Below are 17,338 nucleotides of genomic sequence, written 5' to 3'. Positions count from 1 at the left end.
TAGCTATTAATTTATAAACTATTTGATAAAAAAAATGATGTTTGGTAGAAACTAGTTGATAAGATAGTTGAAGTATATATAAAATGACATTTAGAAAAAATATTTGTTTGATAATTAAATAAGAGTATATTCAAAAAAATTTTAAAAGCTTCTAAAAAACTAAAATTTAAAAAGCTTTTGAAAAACTACTCTAAGTAGTTTTTTAAAAAAACTAACTTATAAATTAGTTTATCAACTACTTTTTGACACGCTAAACACAGTCTTACAAGTTGGTTTATAAGGTAATCTATATTATTTTTGTGATCATATACATATCAAGCAATAAATTACAATAATCTTAAAAGATAAAATAATAATAAAATAAACAAAGTGTTACCAAATGGTTTATAGCCAAACACTATGAGAAGTTAACGGCCAAAGGTTGAGGGTTTTAGTCTTGTTGGAGACAAAAGATGTAGATTTAGGAGTAAGATGATGAATGTGTGTATTAGCCGTTCTAAATAAATTTAAAAAAGAAATGTTATTTTTTTTTAAATTTATGATAAAATAACTATTAAAATTGTGAATTCGGTTATTTTCCGACCAAAAAAAAAACTAGTTATTAGACATAAATTTGTAATCAAGTAATTTCACAATATAATACTTTGGAGGAGAGTGGAAAATGGAATGAATTTTGGCTCTAATGCTCTTGGAATGGGATGGCCGAAATTATGATCTCATAAGGGGTTTATATAGATGGATAAAGAAGCTATGATAAGATAAGTTTCATTGGATAATTCTTATTCATTTTCTTGCTCCCTAAGACTTTCAAGAAACCTAGAACCCTCCTCCAAAACCGTACCCTTTATGAGAAGGTTCTGGAATTCTTCAATGCTCAACTTTTGAGCATTGTCACATTTAGTCCTTCTACTTTTAATTAATTCAATTAATCCAAAATTTAATTCCAATTAATTTTTGGTTAATTATTAATTAAATAATAGTATTTCTAATTAATATATTAATCTTATAATATATTAATAATTTATTACTAGGTTTGAGGGCAACCCAAAAGGATTATGCTATTAATTCAAGTATATAACAATTTAGTTATTGGCTCAGATGTCTAACACTTATGACTAACACCGTTAGTTTTCTATTAAATATAAATGAAAAGACCAAGATAACCTTTTAATTTGATTTTTACATTTTTTATGTTTCTTTTACTATTTTTGTAATTTAAAAAATAAAAAAAAAAACAAATATCAACCCCTCAATTACCCTCCCTATCTTCTCTCAATCGTCCAGGTTCATCACATACAAGAACAACCATGAGCTATAACCCTGATCTGCAACACCTTTAAGTGGATGTTTCTAAAAAACTGGAAGAATGCATTCATGGGGAACTTGAGTCACTACAACGGATATGAGGATATGAAGATTGGACCTTCAAGAAATTGCAATATGAAAATGATGGTAATGAACTAGTGTCTGAAAATAGACCATTGTCACATACATACCGATGAACCTAGAAACCGACATCATCGGACCATATAAGAACCCTTAGTCTTGGATCTGAATAACTACAAGACCATAGTCTCTGTAAAAACCTTAAATCATTGTGAATGGAAAAGAACAACATATAAGCAATTACACACACATACTTAAGAACTGAGAAACTGTTGTATAAGTGGCTGGTCAAGGGAACCTTAGCAAATTCCAGATCTGACTTCATCGAAACCCTAGCGGTATCTGACCACTGATATGGCACTGAAGTGTTGTCTATTTGTAGCACCTAGTTCTTAGTACGTGTTCTTTTTATTAAATCTTTTAATATTTTGCATTTGGTCTTGGACTCGGCGAGTTGAAGGACCAACTCACCGAGTAGAAGCGGGATGAGGCGCGAAGCTTAAGTTGTGGACTCGGCGAGTAGACCCTGTTTGGGCAAAAACCCTAATCCGAGGGTTTGCACCCTATTTAAACACCTTAACTCGGCCTCCTTAGTCCCATTTGCTCCCAGAAGACCCCCATAGCAAACCCTAGCCGTTATTGAAGCAATCTAAGGCTTTTGGAGTGATTTTGGTGCTTTTGTGATTCAAGGAAGGAAGGAAAAGCTTGAAGGATCAAGAGGAGGCTAGAAGGATTCGGTTTTGAGCATCATTTGCTGACTTCAGAAGGTATAAAGTCTATACCTTGCTTGCTCTTTTGATAGATCCCATTTTGTGGAGTTTTAGGGCTTTTCTAAGCCATTTTGGTCACCAAACATGATTGCAAGCATGGTTTGTGGTTGATGTTTCGGATCTAGGTCCTTTGAGGGGTTACAAGGCAGAAAGGAGTGGCTTTTGCACTCAAGGAAGGCCCCATGCATTGTGAGAGCTTGTTTTAGGGCATTTTGAGCTTAAAGTCCCATGCAATCACGTAAAGGTTGTAACTTTACGTGCTAGATCGATTGTAGAAGCTTAGATCTACATTTTGATCAAGGGTTGTACATCAGAAATCGAAGATTCAGTGAGTGGTTGTGACCAACTCGGCGAGTCCAAGGTTCTGTCCCATATTAGTTGAGGGTCATAAGGACCCAGTTGAGTGTGGAAAGGTTTTAAAGGGGTCCCAAGGGGTGACCCAACGTTCTGGACTAAGCCATTGTTCTGGAAATGCATGGAACTCGGTGAGTGCATGAACAGACTCGGCGAGTCCAAGGCAATCTTCTTAAGGATGAAGATGAACTCGACGAGTTGTTCATACAACTCGGCGATTCAACAACAAGACATGAGTATCAATAAATGATGAACTCGACGAGTTGTTCATACAACTCGGCGAGTCAGATGAGGATTCAGTCGATGTTCATTTAGAAGGAAAACTCATCGCGTCATCGCCTAACTCGACAAGTAGAGACGAGTATGAGGTCTAATGGAAGGATAGGGACCCGGCGAGTTGGCGAGCCAACTCGGCGAGTCAGGTCAACTAGAAGTTGACTTTGACTTTGACTTGGTTAGGGGTAAAATGGTCATTTTACCCTAAGAGTAGGTGTCAGATTCTGACTAAGTGTTTTGTGGGAATTATAGCCGGAGGATTTCCGGAGCAGCAGCGGCGACAGTCAGAGGATTCTCGTACAGTTCAACAACTACTACGAGGTGAGTTAACTTCCAGTAGCGGTGGGTCTACGGCCACAATGTCGGCCCACCAGTAGGGATCGTATGCTAGATTTTTGTCTTTGTGATATTCATCTGTGTTGTTACTACCTGATATGTTATATGCTAGCGTGATATGATATGTAATAGTGATAGAGTTCGGTTGTTAGGACCGAAGGGTAGGTTAGGCACCCCAGATATGCCTAACAGTATGTTATGACATGTTTAGCTGCTAGAATGATATGTTACATGAGATAGAGGTAGTAAGAGGGGGAAGAGTCCCCGAGATTCGGTTGTTAGGACCGAAGGGTAGGTCGGGCATCCCAGATATGTCTGACAATAGATCATGCTATGATATATGTGATAGTAGTAGTAGGGGTGAAATAGTCCCCGAGGTTCGGTTGTTAGGACCGAAGGGTAGTCAGCACCCCAGAATGGCTCGACATGAGTAGGCCAGCGCCCCAGAATGGCTTGACACGGGTAGGACGGCACCCCATAATGGCCGCATGGGTAGGTCGGCACCCCATAATGGTCGTACGGGTAGGTCGGCACCCCAGAATGGCTGTACCGGGTAGATCGGGCACCCCAGAAATGTGTGGCAGTATGTATGCTATGTGATTGTATGGTATGTGGTACGATGGGGGAACTCACTAAGCTTCGTGCTTACAGTTTTCAGTTTTAGTTTCAGGTACCTCTTCAGCGAAGGGGAAGGAGTTGGCGCGGTAGCGGCACATCATACACACACATTGGTTTCCGCATTATGAGATGTTCTGGGATTGTACTCTGACATTATTATTATTTTCATGTTTTGGGTTTTCAGACACGAGATATGTCTTATGAGATGATATGATCGGATGATGTTTTACTACAAATGATTTACAAACCACTTAATTTAAAATGAAATTTTTTGGCATGAAAATTGGGTCGTTACACTATTCGGTTCATCTAACAGGTCTATGACCTAAATAGATCTACAATATGCATGTTTATGTGTGCCAAATATCCATCTAGTTCATCTCACGATTAATCTCATAATTCATTTCTAGGTGTTCTCGATTTGGTTTATCAGAGAGATTATGTGTGTGTGTTAGTTGAATTATGAAGAAAGAACAACACACAAGATAGAGATAAAAAGAGAAAGTAAGAGAGATATGTTTTGTGTTCTCAATCTAGTTTATCAATGTGTATGTGTGCGTAGTCTACAACACGGTTAGAATTCGTTCAATTGATTAAAAACCCTCCCCTTTTGATTGTGATCCTCATATTGAAGTATAAAGATGAAGAATACCATTCGATTTCAAACCTAAACTCATCTTTATGTATATGTGTGTGTTTATCAAATTACATGTGAGTGATTGAAGAAGCAGACAAATTGCAAGCCTGTTTACCTAAGTGGTGGGCCCATTTCCTTTTTAAATAACAAAAGAATAATAACTGAAATAATAATAATAAAAAAAGTTAAGGGCAAAAAGTAATTTCACATAGGTATAACTAGAATTTTTCATAAAGTTAATAAAAAAGACCGGTGAGACAAATTTAAAGCTAAAAGACCACTTGTATCCAAGGTTTACTTTAAGGAAACCATTCATTATCACACAAAAAAAAGCATAAGGATTATTTTGGGAAAAATTTAAAAAACATTTGGACCATTTTTGAATTTTTGTCATTTTTAAATGGTAAATCACATGAATGGTCCCTATGGTTTTGGGTAGTGTGTGCGGTTGGTCCTTATAATTTTTTTTAACTTGGACTGCCCTTTCGTGTTTGTGTTTGTCGCGATTGCAATCCCTGACCAACATAAAAGACCAATACACCCTTTTGAAGAAAGTATATTATTATTTATGGTATAATTATTAAACAAAATTATATATGTAGTCCCACCTCCTAACCATCCAAGCCAACACATATTCTCTACCTAACTTTCTTCTTCTGATCTTTCTCTTTTGGCGAAGCACAATCACCATTGGTTGATTTGAAGGAAAATTGGTACCACCAAGCAGTTTTTTGGTAACTTCAGGATGCCCACTCGTATTATTTGCTTAACCTTCAACTGAGTTTCTTTTCCCTCTACATCGGAACCCTGGAGAAAAAGCGACATGAAAAAGAAAAATAACTGAATAGGGATGAGCATATGGACCGGGGAACCGGCCAGAACCGGTACCGGAACCGGAACCGGCACCGGAACCGGAACCCGATGGAACCGGTCGGGCAGGGACCGGGACGTTATTTTTGTTGATTTTTGGAACCGGGAACCGGTAGGAACCGGAACCGGTAGAACCGGAAAAAACCGGTAGAACCGGTAAAAACCGGAACCGCATGATGCTATTTTTCGAGGTCCGGTTCCAACATTTGAAGACACGACAAGAACCGGTAGGAACCGGGAACCGGTGGAACCGGAACCGGTATAACCGCCGGGCCGGTTCGGTTCTTGATTTTAGCCGAAGCCGGTTCCCGGTTCCGATCCGGTTCGGGCCGGTTCCGACCGGTTCGATCCTTTTGCTCATCCCTATAACTAAATCAAGCATCGATTCTTTCTTTTGAGATCTCTTATAACCAAGTAATCTTCTATTTTGAATGAATCGGTCTCCAATCTAGTGAAGAATTTCAACTCCAAGATATATTGACCGAAGTGAAGGTGACCAAAATAGGTTGCGATATCGATTTGAAGAAGATGACATCTGATATGACGATTAAATCAACATCGTCTCCTATTGAAGTTGGAGTCGTCGGTTTCAATGGAAGTTGTCAACATGAAGATTTTTAGCAGATGAACTCATTGATTTCAATGAAAGTTTATGCGATGGTAGGTGGTCGTGTAGTTGTCGTCCTAGTGAGACAGGTGGTCGGTTTCCATAATGTTTCGTCGGCAAGAACTAGATGTCCTTCACCTCCTTTGGGGCAATACATCATGAAATCCAATTTTATTCAAGAACATTGTGTTGTGTATGTGACAATCAGAAACACAATGGGGCAGAGATGTACAAAATAATGGGAAGGGAGGGACATTGTGTTGGGTTTTGAGCACTACATTAATCATATGGTGTACATGCAAACCCTAAAGTTTTGGCTCTAGTTTGTCTAACGAACATGCAATAATCATCAAAAGCTCATAAACCCTAGATCTAGCATACAATAATCGAATTATTATAATAAAAAGGGTTTGGATATTATCTTGATTGTTACGTAGAAATAACAATCTTAATTCCTTTTGATCTTGACCTTTGAAAGCGTAGTGCCTCAAATGCTACACCTCTAATGGAGTCACAAACACCATGAGCAACAAGATGACCTAGGAGAAGGAGGAGGAGCACCAAAAACGTCCAAGAACCCTTAGGGATTCTTTCACACGTTTTTGGGGCCTTAGGGGTTCCTTATATAGGTAGGCTATTAGGGTTTTCAACTAGGAAACCCTAATTTGACTACTCAGGCCCTAAGCAGCCCACGGACTCCCTCCTTAGAGGCCTTGGACGAATTCTTATGGGTTTCACCATAGATTTCGTCCAATCAACTTCTATGGAGTCCATTAGCCCATTTATGCAACTATCTTAAAATTACACAATCAGTCCCCTTTATTTAATTAATCTCTTTTATCCATAAAATTAATTATTATTGATTATTGACTAATATTAATTAAACAATATGATTTCTCTTTTAATTATTATTCATATAATATATTAATAAATCATAATTAATCCTCTTTTTCCTTAGTCCATCCTATCAGTTGCTATCGTGAAGGCAACCCAAAATGACCATGCTCAAAATCGGGTCAAGTACATACCAAAATAGTTATGGGCTTAGACACCTAATCCAACACGCTCCCACTTGGATAAGTCTAATAACTATATTGCGTATGACTTCGGAACCTAATCAGCAATCATAGCTTTCAAAAGCTGCTATCAAACTCTGATCATATCAAAAACGTGTCCTTTAGATAAGGGATCATATATTCCTCCATTCTAGATATCGTATGAACCGAGACATGGATTTTAATCATACTCTATGTTCATGTGTTGTTTCCCGATTTCCAATTTATGACGACTGACAACAGACTACAATTGAACACATCAACTTAATCCAGGCTTGGCCAAGCGCTTAAGGGTGTCATCACTAAATCATCGAGGGGCCCACAAATATCGCTTTTATCCCACTTTGGGTAAAAGGAACGGATAAACTTTGACTCAATGCTCGCTTGTACCTACTCATCAAATCACACACAACAATATGTTTTATAACACCAAGCTACTGATGTGTTTACATATTATCAATGTGTAACCGTCTTGCAGAATACAACTCACACGTCACAGTTTCAAGAATATAGGATATTATCGTCTCACCGATCACTCGTGATAAAATCCATGAAACGATCCAAGTGAGCGTGGGTTTAATCCAATACTCTAATCTTATAGGAGAACTCATGAACCCTGCAACAAACTTTTGCTATGTCTAAAATACTTTAGACAATCTAGAATCAAATTCATGATAGTCTTCTTTCATACCTACTTCCTGTTGGATTAGTGTCTAAGTCCATAACTATATTTGGTATGTACTCGACCCAACTCGGCATGGTCCATTTGGGCTGCATGACATCGGAACATTTGGATAGACCATTTGTGAGGAGAGGACATTTGTGACATATTAATATATTATAAGTTCGAATATATTAATATGAAATCATGTTATGTAATTAGTATTGATCAAGAATAAATTTAGACTTAATTTAGTGATCAAAAAGAGACTAATTAAATATATTGGATTGATTGTGTAAATCATTCACTCTTATATATGTTGGCTTATGATCCATGATTCCTTATGTTGGGTTTAACCCATATGGTGACCCATGGATACTCCATGGAGGTTAAAACCCATGGAGCATAAGGAATGGGTAAATTCATGGGTTACATGGTGTAACCCTAATGTGCAGACTATATAAGGACTCCTTTGGCTCAAGAAATTGGCACTAGTGACACAAATATGAGGGCTAGCTGATTTAAGCATGGGGTGTCTTCTTCTCATGGTTATTCCATGTGTTGGTGATGTTGTGTGAGCCATTTGAGGAGTCACACTTGGGTCATTAGGCTCTCGAGCTTCATGGAGTCAAGCTACATCAAGAGGTATGTATTCTAACTTGTTATATTACCCAAGTATCAAAAGATTGTATGCTAGATAGGGTAATACCTTGGAATATTCATATTTTCATGTATAATAGAGAAAACATAGATCCAAAGTATTTAGGGTTGCATGTACACTTAGGAGTGTTAGAATGCATATAACCCATCAGTGGTATCAGATCCTAGGCTTGTTTTTAATTATACTTGATGCAAAGTGCTGAAGAATGCTGAAAAAATCAATTTTTGGGCGGTCTAGGCAATGGACTCGCCGAGTCCATGAAGAAACTCATCCTACTCGTCGAGTAGGTTCATACACTCGACGAGTAGGACCCCCGGACAACATATTTTCGACTTGTAAGGATGGAATTGGACTAGAATCATTACCCTAAGCTGTTTTTGAACCTATAAACCTGTTTTTGATGTGGTAATGTTCATTCTAATCCAATTTCAAAGATAATTGTCAATAGATTCATGCTTTGTATTAGTTTAAGGATTAGGCTAATTACATAAAAAAGTTTGATTTGAATTATCTTGTTCTTATGAGCTGCTTAGATTAATAGAAAAGTTATGTGGAATTGTTGTTTTCAGTCCAAATTAATCTAAGAGTTGATTCTAAAATGCGTTTTTGTAACTTGTCCTCAAGTAATATGAAAAGTCACTTTTAAGATTCATAAAACTCATAAATATTTCCATAGGTTATGAATAAAGAAAAGTCACATTCTTTTAATAGTTTAAAGTCTTCCATAACTTGTCCTCAAGTTATGGAACTTGAAGAGTTTTTGGATTAAAACTATTTTAAACACATAAGTTATGGAATTGAATAGTTTTGAATAGTTTCAAAACTTGCCCTCAAGTTTTGGAATTTGAAAAGTTTTCCCTTATGAATACTTTAATTCCAAGTTAAGCCCTTAGAATTTTAAAAGTTAAAATTCAACCCTTATACTTTATAGTGTTATAAGTTAATAATATATATATATATATATATATATATATATATATATATATATATATATATATATATATATATAAGAGCAAGTCAATCTTACCGTTAGTAAGCCTCATTCATGAAGCCGATCTATAAGAGGGTATAAGGTTACTGCCTATATAATGGCAGTTTAATGTAGGGGTGTTTGTGGTTCGGTTTGAAACCGTGAAACCGGCCAAACCGGTCATCGGTTTGGTTTTACGGTTTGTATTTTTCTTTACGGTTTGGCTTGCGGTTCCGAACTTTTCAAACCGTATTGAACGGTTTGGCTTACGGTTTTTAAGATTTCAAACCGTATAAAAACCGGACCGGACCGTAGGATTTGAATATATATTAATTAATTTTTTTATATGTAATTATATTTTATTGTATATATTAATTTTTATATATAAATAATAAACTTTAAACCCATAATATTGAATTATTACAGCCCATAAGTTCTTCTATCATTGTGAGTTTGATTTTTTTAACAGAAGCAAACATGGAACGAAACTTAGCGTGCAAGAAGTTCTTCTTCAAACGAGAATCTTAACAAAAAAAAAGTTAATGAGAATCTTAGCATACAAGAGAAGCGTATGCTAAAATATAAGGCACATTTGGAAGATGAAAAAATAGAAGTGGGTGAGCTTGAAAGATATTTGTCAGATAACCAAGAGCCAAGCTATGAGTCACTTGACTTATTGGATTGATGGAAGACTAATGAAGCACCGACAATATCAATATTGACTGAAAGGTACATTTCTTCTCACAATTTTATTATGAATTTTTGGTGTAATGTTTTAATATTGACTTTTTTGGACAACAAAAGCTTATGAATTGGATAACATTTTGGAAGTGAGCTTGCTGATAATGCTTTTTGGACAACAATTTTGTTGTTTTGGATAACTTAGTAGGTTGTGTGTATTAGTCTAATATTTGATTTAATGGAACAATATTTGATATTCTCATTTACTGCTTTTTATTTGCTGTTTGGACAACTTTTTTGGTAGTTTTTTTGCTGTTTTGACAATTTTAATATTGCAGTATTTTTAGCAAACCGTTAATAGTGCAATTTTTTTTGCTAAATTAGGCAAAATTTTGACTGTTTTAATACCTTAAATAGTGCAATTTTTTTTACTGTTTTAATACCTTTAATAATGCATTTTTTTTATTGTTTTAATACCTCTAATAGTGTAGTTTTTTTTTACTAAATTAGTTTAACGGACTCGACTAAAATGGGCCTAAAAAGCACAAACCGTGTAACGACCCAAAAAATTTTTTTTTTTTTTTTTTTTTTTATAATACTTTAGAAAAACATTGATAAATAAAACATTGTCTAAATAAGAAGAAACATTGTTTGTTCACTCCATAACACATTGCAACCATGTTCTCAAAAGCCAAACCGTACATCCCATCAAAATATCAGAGTACAATCCCAGTAAATCTCATAAATGCGGAAACCGAAGAGTGTGTGTATGACGTGCCGCTACCGCGTCGGCTCCTTCCCCTTCGACGCAGAGGTACCTGAAAACAAAACTGAAAACGTAAGCACAAAGCTTAGTGAGTTCCCCCAACGTACCGCATACCATACAAACACATAACATATATATACTGCCAGGCTATTCTGGGGTGCCTGACTACCCGGTACGGCCATTCTGGGGTGCCGACCTACCCATACGGCCATTCTGGGGTGCCGTCTTACCCGTGTCAAGCCATTCTGGGGTGCTGACTACCCATGTCAAGCCATTCTGGGGTGCTGACTACCCATGTCAAGCCATTCTGGGGTGCTGACTACCCGTCGGTCCTAACAACCGACCACAGGGACTGGTCCCCTCATACTACCTCTATCGCATATAACATAACAAGCCAGCATGCAAACATATAATCATATACTGTCAGACGTATCTGGGGTGCCTGACTACCCTTCGGTCCTAACAACCGAACTCGACTACTATCACATACAGCATATCATGCTAGCATATAACATGTCAGGTACTAGCGAACTTAGATGATATCACAAAGACAATCATCTATCATACAACTCCTACTGGTGGGTCGGCATTGTGGCCTTAGACCCACCGCTATTGGAAGGTAACTCACCTCGAAGTAGCTGCTGAACTGACCGGGAACTAACTGACTGCTGCTGCTCCGGGAGTCCTCCGGCTGCAATTTCCACGACATACTCAATCAAACACTGCTAACTGTCCTTTAGGTAAAATGACCATTTTACCCCTGGATTAACTCTAAGCCAAAGCTGGAGTCAACTTTCAGTTGACCCGACTCGCCGAGTGGATCACCACTCGCCGAGTCCCTAGCAAACCAATGTCCTGGGTCCCTGGTTCTACTCGTCGAGTCGGGCTATGACTCGACGAGTTCACCTTCTAACTGCCATTCAACACCTTCATCCTACTCGCCGAGTTGTATGAACAACTCGTCGAGTTCATCTTCATCCGATGAACACTTTATGCTAAGACTCGCCGGGTCGTATGAACAACTCGCCGAGTCTGTTCTTGAGCTATGAAGATTGCCTTGGACTCGCCGAGTCAGGGCATTGACTCGCCGAGTCCTAACATGGGTGAGTTCAGCTCCCAACTCACCGAGTCACCCCCCCCTGTGACTCAAGGCTCAACTCGACACATGAAGAAGGGACCAATTCGGTGACTCGCGACCAGACTCGCCGAGTCACCTATGCGACTCGCCGAGTCGTCGCCATGCACTCCTTAAATATACCGATTTGCTCGGTTCCAGACCATGCCATTCATAGATCTGGACTTCTAGGACACGAATCACACGTAAAGTTTCCAACTTTACGTGTGGATATTCACCAATATGGATTATAAGGCTCAAAATGTCTCCAAAATGGTAGATCTAGGGCTAACAAGCCTCGTGAGGCCAAAAAGCTAACAGATCTGAGCTCCTGGAGCTCAATCTTACATAGATCCAAAGGCCAAACGCCTTATTACAACATATAATGAACATGCAACTTGGGGAAATTGACCAAGAAGGACCCAAATGAAGTTTTAAGCATAGAATCAAGGGGAAAACGGGTTATACCTCAAAGGAAAAGTTGGAATGACACAAGGATGGCTGATCTCCTTCTCCTCTTCTTGATCTACTCCTCTTACTCTTCAAAACCTTCAAGAACACACCAAGAATACCTCAAACTCTCAAGAAAACAAGGGAAAACGATGTAGGGGGAGTTCTGGGGGGTGAATGGGGACGAGTTGGGGCGGAATGAGAGTTTAAATAGGGTGCAAACCCTTGAAACTTAGGGCTTCATCCCGCAGCGGTGACTCGCCGAGTCCAGGATATGGACTCGTCGAGTCGCCTACTTAAAACGCGTCCTGAGTCTCGTCCCTACTCGGCGAGTCGGACCCTATGACTCGCCGAGTCTAAGGCTAAATTAGGGCAATGCTCAAATAAAATTCACATACCGGAAACCAGGTGCTACAAATCTCCCCCACTTATTTTAGACTTCGTCCTCGAAGTCTGCCGCCTGATCCTGAAACAGCTCGGGGTAGTGCTCCATCATCTCGTCTACCGGCTCCCATGTCCACTCTGAACCCTTGCGGTGCTGCCATTGCACCTTCACTAGCTCCACCCTCTTGTTCCTTAAATCCTTCGACTTCCTGTCGAGGATTGCGACTGGGCGCTCGATGTAGTTCAGGCTGTCATCAACCTGAATATCCTCCAAAGGTACTACTGCAGAATCGTCCACTAGGCACTTCCGCAACTGCGAAACATGGAAAGTGCTGTGGATCTGGCTAAGCTCGGCTGGCAGATCCAGCCTATATGCTACCTTGCCCACCCGGGCTAAGACCCTGAACGGTCCGATGAATCGCGGGCCCAACTTACCCCGCTTCCTGAATCGGATGACGCCTTTCCACGGTGACACCTTCAGGAGGACCATATCCCCGACCTGGAACTCTAAATCGGATCGACGCTTGTCGGCATAACTTTTCTGTCGACTCTGAGCAGTCTGAAGCCTGCTCCGGACCTGCTGTATCCTCTCAGTCGTCTTGAGCACCACTTCGGTGCTTCCCATAACTCTCTGGCCAACCTCACCCCAGCATATCGGGGTCCTACACCTCCGTCCGTACAACATCTCGAAGGGAGGGCGGTCGATACTCGCGTGATAGCTGTTGTTGTAGGAGAACTCAGCCAAAGGAAGATAGGTATCCCAGCTACCACCGAAATCCAGAACACACGCCCGCAACATGTCCTCCAAAGTCTGGATGGTCCGCTCACTCTGTCCATCTGTCTGCGGGTGAAAGGCGGTGCTGAAATGCAGACGAGTGCCCAACTCGTCATGGAATCTCTTCCAAAACCTGGAAGTAAAACGCACATCCCTGTCCGAGATCACCGATACTGGCACCCCATGCCGTGCCACAATCTCCCTGATATAGATGTCGGCCAATTTCTCGGCCGATATGCTCTCCGGAATCGGAATAAAGTGAGCACTCTTGGTCAATCTATCCACGATGACCCAAATCGAATCCACTCCACGCGCGGTCCTGGGAAGCTTCGTGATAAAATCCATCGTGATATCTTCCCACTTCCACAGTGGAATGTCCAATGGCTGCATCTTGCCATGCGGCCTCTGATGTTCGGCCTTGACCTTCCTGCAGGTCAAGCACCGCTCGACGTACCATGCCACATCCCGCTTCATGCAGGGCCACCAATAGTCTAGACGAAGATCCCTATACATCTTCGTCGCCCCGGGATGAATAGAGAATCGGGACTTGTGCGCCTCCTCCATCAAAATCTGGCGCACGCCCCCATGATACGGCACCCACACCCTACGGTGTAGTGTCAATAACCCTCGGCTATCATAATCGAAGGAGGAAACCTGACCTACTACGCGCTCACTCTTCCGATGCTCCTCCTTGATAGCCTCCTGTTGAGCTTCCCGAATCTGCTCCAACAGGGGAGTCACCACAGTCATCCTCAAACAGGCGTCCCTGATCGGCGCCGCCTTGCGGCTAAGCGCGTCGGCCACCACATTGGCCTTTCCCGGGTGGTAGAGGATCTCGCAATCATAATCCTTCACCACATCCAACCACCGACGCTGCCTCATGTTCAGATTCGGCTGGTCCATGAGGTACCTCAAGCTCTTGTGGTCCGTGTAGATGGTACACCGAACCCCATAGAGGTAATGTCGCCAAATCTTGAGGGCAAATACCACCGCCCCCAACTCCAAATCGTGCGTCGGGTAGTTCGCCTCGTGAGGCTTGAGCTGCCTCGAAGCGTAAGCAATGACATGCCCCCTTTGCATCAGCACCGCGCCCAACCCAGAAATGGACGCATCGCAATAAACCACGAAATCCTCTACGCCCTCCGGCAGGGCTAAGATCGGCGCCTCACACAATCTCTGTCTCAGCGTCTCAAATGCAGCCTGCTGCTCGGGTCCCCACCGAAAGACCACGGCTTTCTTCGTCAGCCGCGTCAGGGGCACGGCTATCTTGGAGAAATCCTGGATAAATCTCCGATAGTAGCCTGCCAATCCTAGGAAGCTCCGAATCTCAGATGGGGACTTCGGAACCTCCCATCTCATCACGGCCTCAACCTTGGCCGGATCGACCAGAATCCCGTTCTGGTTGACGAGGTGTCCCAGAAATTGCACCTCGCGCAACCAAAACTCACACTTGGAGAACTTGGCATACAAGCTCTCCCTCCTCAGGGTCTCTAACACCTCTCTCAAATGCTCCTCATGCTCCTCCCGGGTCTTGGAATAAACCAAGATATCATCGATAAAGACTATCACAGACCGGTCCAGCATCGGTCTGCATACACGGTTCATGAGGTCCATGAACGCGGCAGGAGCATTGGTGAGCCCAAACGGCATCACCACAAACTCGTAATGGCCATAGCGCGTCCGAAACGCGGTCTTCTGCATATCCTCCTCCCTGACCCTCATCTGATGATAACCCGAACGCAAATCAATCTTGGAGAACCAAGATGCGCCCTGAAGCTGGTCAAAGAGGTCATCAATCCTCGGGAGCGGGTAACGGTTCTTCACCGTTACCTTGTTCAGCTCCCGATAATCTATACACATCCGATGCGACCCATCCTTCTTCTTCACAAACAGAATCGGGGCTCCCCAGGGCGAACTGCTCGGCCGAATAAATCCCTTATCCAGCAGCTCCTGCAGCTGCGTAGACAACTCCTGCATCTCGGGAGGAGCCAACCGATACGGTGCTTTGGCTATCGGAGCCGCACCGGGAACGAGGTCAATCCTGAACTCCACCTGTCGCTCCGGAGGTATCCCAGGTAGTTCCTCCGGAAAAACATCAGCAAAATCTCGAACCACCGGGACCTCGCTCACGGTTGCCTTACCCGCCTCCCGGGTGTCCATCACGTACGCGACATAACCCGCGCATCCCTGCTGAAGGTAGCGCCTAGCCCTCGCTGCTGAACATACAGTGGGTCCACACTGCGGCCGCTCTCCATGAATCACTAACTCTCCCCCGCTTGGGGTCTTGACTCGCACTAGCTGCTGTGCGCAATCTATCACTGCCCCATTAGGGCTCAACCAATCCATACCAATAATCACCTTGTTCCCACGCAATGGAATGGGAACCAAGTCTACCAGGTAACACTCCTCAAACAGTCGCAGGACACAATCTCGAAACACCTTCGATGCTCGCACCGATCGATCATCGGCAATCTCTACCTCTAACGGGCAATCTAACTCGCCTGAAGTCTCATGAAATCTCTTGCTAAGAGCAAGAGAAACGAACGATCGGGATGCACCCGAATCGAACAATACCTGAACCGGGATGCCGTTCACATGGAACGATCCTAATACACATGTATACACACGGAGCACATATCAATATCATAACAATATAAAATAAAAGTTAGAAGGAAGGAATCATACCCGTCACCACGTCGGGCGCGGCGCGTGCCTCCTCGGCAGTCAACTGAAATGCCCGACTCCTCACCACTGGAGCCTCTGCCTTGCCCTGTCGGCCATCCGTGATCCGCAGGGTTGCTGGAGCTGGCGCCTTCACTGGCGCTGAAGCTGTCAACATGGGGCAATTGGCCTTCTTGTGGCCCCTCTGGTTGCAGTGGAAACACAGCAACTCCGATGTCTGAATAACGGTCGCAGGAGCAGTGCAATCCCTGCTGATATGCCCAAACTTGCCGCACTTGTAGCAGCCTGACGATCCCATCCTGCACGCCCCCTCGTGCGGCCTGCCGCACCTCCCGCAGCGGCTCGGTCCCGACTGGCCTTTCGGCCTCCCATCCGATCCCTTGGGCTTCTTCCCCGAAGCCCCCGATGACTGACCATTCTCAAGTTTCCGTTTCCGGATGTGCTCCAAATCTATCTCCCTCTCCCTAGCCCTGGCAATCATGGAGTCCAGGGTAGGGCAAGCCGAAAAACTAACATGCTCCCGAATGTCAGCTCGTAGCATATCATGGTAACGAGTCCTCCTCATATCCTCGTCACCTGCATACTGGGGCACCAATAAAGCCCTCTCCCGAAACTTGGCGGTGATCTCCGCCACGGTCTCTGTCGTCTGCCTCTTGTCTAAGAACTCCCTGGCCAGCTGCTGAAGCTCGACTGCTGGCGCAAACTCTGCCCTGAACCTAGCCACAAAGTCCGACCAGGTCATTGCCTCGATAGCCGAGGCTCCCATCGAGTCACCCACTGACTCCCACCAATCTCGGGCCCGGTCCCGTAAACATCCTGCTGCGTACCTCACCTTCGACCCCTCGGGGCAGAAGCTGATCAACTGGGCAGACTCGATATCCGCAATCCACCGCCTGGCGACAATGGGGTCCTTCACCCCATGGAAATCCGGCGCACCACTGCTCCTGAAGTCCTTGAAGGACAGTGTGCGAGATCCTGACTGGCTAGAGGCCAAGTCGCTCCTGAATGCCCGTAGGCGATCTTCCATCATCTCCACGATCCCTTCCTTGATCGACCCAAAGATGATGGGGGTCGACTCAAGGATGCCCCTAGTGATCTCCGACGTGATGAACTCACGTAGCCTCTCCTCAATCGGCTCGGTGCCAGATCCCGAACCTGACCCCTCTCCTGACCCGCCATCTGTCGATCTCGGTCGAAGTACCACCATTCTGCAAAACATCAATAATAATCATTAGTGGTACTGCTACTTTCTGAGGGATCTCAACTACTTACAGGTTCCTTGGTC

The sequence above is a fragment of the Lactuca serriola genome, chromosome 5 (genome assembly GCF_051521515.1).
Source record: "Lactuca serriola cultivar US96UC23 chromosome 5, Lser_US96UC23_V15, whole genome shotgun sequence".
Taxonomy (NCBI): domain Eukaryota; kingdom Viridiplantae; phylum Streptophyta; class Magnoliopsida; order Asterales; family Asteraceae; genus Lactuca; species Lactuca serriola.
The sequence above is the reverse complement of the archived record's forward strand: the minus strand, read 5'-3'. Positions refer to the sequence as shown.